Below are 5,183 nucleotides of genomic sequence, written 5' to 3' on the forward strand. Positions count from 1 at the left end.
ACACCCAGCAAACACTGGGGACCACGGGCAGCACACACAGCTCCCCAGAACACCCAGCAAACACTGGGGACCACGGGCAGCACACACAGCTCCCAGAACACCCAGCAAACACTGGGGACCACGGGCAGCACACACAGCTCCCAGGACACCCAGCAAACACTGGGGACCACGGGCAGCACACACAGCTCCCAGGACACCCAGCAAACATTGGGGACCACGGGCAACACACACAGCTCCCCAGAACACCCAGCAAACATTCCTCTCCTCACTCATTCACTTCATACACTCAAGCACCATGCCAGGCTGTGGGTGGAGAGACAGATGAGGAACACACACACACACACACACACACAAACACACACACACACACACACACACACACAGGCCCTGCTCGCTCTTGGGGGTCTTTTGGGGTATAAGACAAGGAACCACAGGACAGTAGAGTTGAGAAGTCAGAGATTGCTGGGAAGCACAAGGGCATTCAGTGATGGGGGAAGGCTTTCCAGAGTGACATTTACTATCTGATCTGAGAAGTGAAAGGGTTGGGGTGGGTCGGCATGTGCAGAACTCCAGAGATGGAGAGCAGGGAAATGAGGGTGCTGGGGTGGGCTTTATTCCCCTTCATTCTCTAGCCCATGAGCCTACACCCATCTGGAGCACCCAGGTTTGGCATTTGCTGTTCTCATCGTGGGTTGCTCCCCATAAGCCAGCTGCATTTCTCCTTTGGGTAGGATCTTACCAGAGCAAAGTCTTAGGCAGGAACTAGTTCTGTAGGAAGCGAGAAGAAAGCAGAGTCCAGAATATTCTGCAGTCTGTTGTAAAGCTCACCTAAGGGAGGTAAGCTTCACGTGATGGTGTTGATTTTAAAAGTCTGACTCAGAAGCACCTAGGGTTCCTCCCGTTGACTCTCCTACTGTGCCTGCGCTCTTCCTCCTAAGGCCCTGGCAGACTGCAAAGGAGCCAGCATCTTGTGCCTGCTAGCCTGGGTAGTTTTCACCTTCCCAGAAACCCTCCCACTTGCCTTAGGGAATTAAGAGAAACCAGACAGCTGAAGAAACCAGTGTTGTCAAGGGTCCCGACGTGGGAAACAAAACAAACAAAACAAAACAAAACAAAAAGTTTGGGAAAGTCCCAATAGCTTGAATGCTGCCCAGGGTTCTAGCTGCTTCTGCGTTATGAAAGAAACCATTGTAAGGTGCAGTTAGAAAAGACAACTCGCACACCGTCGTCACACCAGAAGCTCACAGCCCGGAGTGGCTTTCCTTTACGTTCTAATATTATCATAAAACACAGGTTTTGAAAATATCCCCGACTGAACCCAGGAAGAAACAGAAACCCTCCCTTCTAAGAAGGGGAGCAGGCAGCTACTTGAGAGACAAAGAGACGATGTCTTCTTACCCTCTGACAACACAAATTTGTTTAGGTTTGCCTTCCACTAAGTAAGTAAGCAATTAGGTTTTTTCCAATAAAAATATCCCTGTGCATGTGCAAACACCAGAGGCAATCATATAATTACCCTGCCCAATCAGATTCAATTGCTGACAGTTGAGTTCCCACTGCTCATTAGCCTCAGATCACAAGGAGGTCTTACGGAAGCTCTTGCCGGCTCCTCACAAAGGCTCCTATACACAGGCACAGACCTGGCACTACCTCATGCAGGATAATCACCCCTCAACCAGCAGTGCCAAGGCAAGCCCACTCTGGCTTTCCTCTGGAAAAAAAAAAAAAAGAGAGAACTTTGAAGACCCACTGCCTTAAAATGCCCTGGCTTCATTTGGGGGGATCTCACTGCTAAATAGAAGGGCAACCTTTCACCCCCACACTTTAAGTGGCATAATTACATAATTAAAACCAATTATGTCATTTAACAGAGATGTTTCCAAGCCAATTACCTCAATCAGTGACCTCAGAAGATTTCCCACACTGACCTGTAACAATGAAGATTGGGATAAATTTAGACACTGACTTCCGAACCAAGGCTGGCACGGCCGCTTGGTGGGTCGGCGCTAGTGCAGCTGCAGGACTGAACGCAGTGACTTGGTCTAATGACGTCATCACTGTATGTCTGCACAGTCCTCCCCACATTCTAAGGCAGTGGGTATAATTGGTGTTCCATCCCTCTGGACAGGGACGTCCACATGGGGCTGGAAAGGGAGGTGAGGAGATTCATAATGCTGCCTGAGTCTGCTGACTGCAATGGTGGGGTACCCATGTCACCCCAACTTCCCTTTGCAGGCACACGTCTGCATTCAGCTCACTTGGCATGGATCCATGAAGCGCCACTCCAGCTGATGGATCTGGCACCCCTAGGTCACATGACAGTCTGCTGTCTCTTAGCATGCTTCTTGTCTGAGCACTAGTTCAGAGTGAGCACACGACCCCACGCCGAGGAGACACAGGGAGCCTCTGCTGGGGGTCTTGGGAAGGGAACCCACTTCTCTCAACTGTGCTTGGATGTGGAAGGAAGAAGATCCCAGTGTTCAGTAAGCCATCTTTGGCCCCAGGAAGGGAATAAGAAAATGGATACAAAGGGCAGAGGAAGAACTTGGCTCTGGGAAACAACCCCCCATGAATCAGTTCCTGCAGACAGAGCATTTGGAAAGCGGGTCCGTTCTAAAGGAGAGCAGGAAAATGATGAGGGCTGTCACGCCTACGGCTTGGACCCACTTGCAAACAAGGATGAAGTTAATGGAGCATGGCTGTGGGCAACAGGCTTGGCCCCTGCTCGCGACATGGTTAAATGCTGCCATTTTCTGACTTATTTAAAGAACATACCATTTTATGGGCAGGAAGAAAGACTTTAATCTGCAAGATGATTTTTATCACTAACTAAACATCCTTGTAACGTTTTGGTCCTCTGCTTTTGTCAAAGTTGTCTCTCCCCGGAGTTAAGGCAGCTGTTGGAGCTGAGACCTCCCTTAACTGTGCACTTTGCCAGTTAGCGGGATCCCTTGTGCTTATTGATGCCTGAATCCACATGGGATGGAGGAACTTGGGACAATGAACTCATTTTTAAAAAATGGGACATTTTCTCTCTTTTTCCTCAGACCTTGAGGAAACATAACATGAGCAAAAATTCCTTAAATGCCAAGGTTTCAAATAGTATCATGTAAGTGTGGACTAGAGCATTATGTGCTATGAGGATCACCTGTGTACACTGGGTTGCAACAGCATCTTCAGCTACCTACCAGATGCCAGTAGCACCCATTCCTCACTCTGAAACAATTAAAAGTATCAGCAAACGGAGCCAAATGCCCAGTGATAGGACTGGGGCCAGAACTGCCTGAGAGCCACCATTTTAATACAGCATTTGCGGAATGACCAGCTCCCACCAGAGCATCTCTGAGAACATAGTGTCTTGTAGTACTATGGTCTCGGAAGAGGAAAACATCACTTTCCTCAGTACTTTACAGAAACTATGTAAAATAGCCCTGGGGTGAGGTAGCAGAAGGAAACGCCATGTCAAAAGTAGCCATACTATCATCTGGTACAGGTGTGGAGCCTCTAAGCTGAATCATTCAGAATCAGAGCAGAGGGAAAAGGTTTCTATAGGAGCAGTACTACCTAAATGCTGAGAACAAAGGACACTGAGGAAGAGAATATCACAAACCAAGGCCAGGCTGCTGGATGGGGCGCTATAAAATAAGCTTTGGCTTCCCCAGGAAAGAACAGAATTTTAAGAAGCCTTACCCTTTCTGAGGAGTGGATGGGGTGGGGGGAAGGTGGGAGAGCATGAGGAGGGGAGAGAGAGGGAAGAGGGATTGATATGTAAAATGAGGAATATTTTTTAAAAATTATTGCTGTTCTCCCCACATTCACATTTGACCAAAAACATGAAAGGGGGATGGATGGCCTCTTTAAAGAAGGCCTAAAAGTTATCTACTTTAGAGAAGGAAAAAAAGAAAGCCAAAAAGTGATTAAACCTCACTGATTTGGACAAGTGAGAGAAGACATTTAAAAGCAGCAAAATTGATGGTTTTGTAGAAGTTCTTCCAAAGAAAGGCACATGGTTGCACTGTAATAGAAGTGACTGAGAGCGGACCGTGGATCGAATGAGAAAATAAGATAAGCTCACTGACTTAACATGTCCATTGCACCATTGGGAAGAAGACTCAGTTAGCTTCACCTCCCTTCAATGAGGACAACCAATTGGCTGGCTGTTCAGCTGGAAGGCTCTGGGGTTTCCAGAGCTCTTGGTTCTAGGTACAGATTTCCAACTATCTCAGGGCCCAGTTCAGATCAGGTGAGTCAGAAAAACCATGTTAGTTTATGTGTGAATACTGGGCCTTTGGGGGCTTATTGGGATGAAAATATTTGGGTCCTAGTAACTGTCTAGGCTAGAAATTGTCAAAGGCGGAGAGTTGAAAGGGAGTGTAGGCTCCACAGAAGGGCATCTCAGCTCCCTCAAGTCTTAGGCCGCCTTAGCGCTAGCTTTCAACTTCTCAACACCAGCTACCAGTGTTTCCAATCTTCTTGATCCTCACTGTCCAACTGCCTCCATGTCTCACCGACCTCTATAAAATCTAACTACAAAGGAGACATATCTCAAGTAGACAAAAAACATGAACAAGGCTCTCTGAGGGGCCTTGGTACTCCCTATTGTTTCTTTCTCTTTCTTTCAACATTTTGTTAAATAACATTTAGAACAATCAGAGAAAAATGGAAGAGCGTGGCTTGAGGTTCCAGCCCATCAGTTCTCAACCTGTGGGTGGTGAAGGGCTCACCTATCAGACATCCTGTATATCACCTGTTAACATTACAGTTCATAACAGTAGCAAAATTATAGTTATGAAGTAGCAATGAAAGAAATTTATGGTTGGGGTCACCACAACCTGAGGAAGTATATTAGAGGGTCACAGTGTTAGGAAGGTGGGGAACCTCTGTTCTAGCAGAAGCCGCAGTTATTCTCAAAGTCCCATAAGTTAACAGCTGCTTCAAGAGGCTGGTGATTAACTCTAAAGAAGCTAGGCTTTAAGCATAAAGAGTTTCACAGGTCGTACACTCTTATAGACCAGTGTGTCTATGCTTCATATGTACTAAGTCTTGTAGACCAGTGTGTACACCCTTCATATGTACCATGTTCTTATAGATCAGTATGTCCACCCTTCTTCATACGTACCGTGTTCTTATAGACCAGTGTGTCATCCTTCACAGTCATCTGTTCTGTAGACCAGTGTGTCCAC

General features: G+C 47.0%; 1 protein-coding gene across 13 annotated transcripts in view; it reads right to left on the reverse strand.

Moving 5' to 3' along the window:
* The window catches only part of Erc2 (ELKS/RAB6-interacting/CAST family member 2), a 907,844-nt gene that overhangs the window by 98,742 nt on the left and 803,919 nt on the right, over positions 1-5,183 (reverse strand). The window lies entirely within an intron of this gene.

This window comes from Microtus ochrogaster, chromosome 6 (assembly GCF_000317375.1).
Source record: "Microtus ochrogaster isolate Prairie Vole_2 chromosome 6, MicOch1.0, whole genome shotgun sequence".
NCBI lineage: Eukaryota > Metazoa > Chordata > Mammalia > Rodentia > Cricetidae > Microtus > Microtus ochrogaster.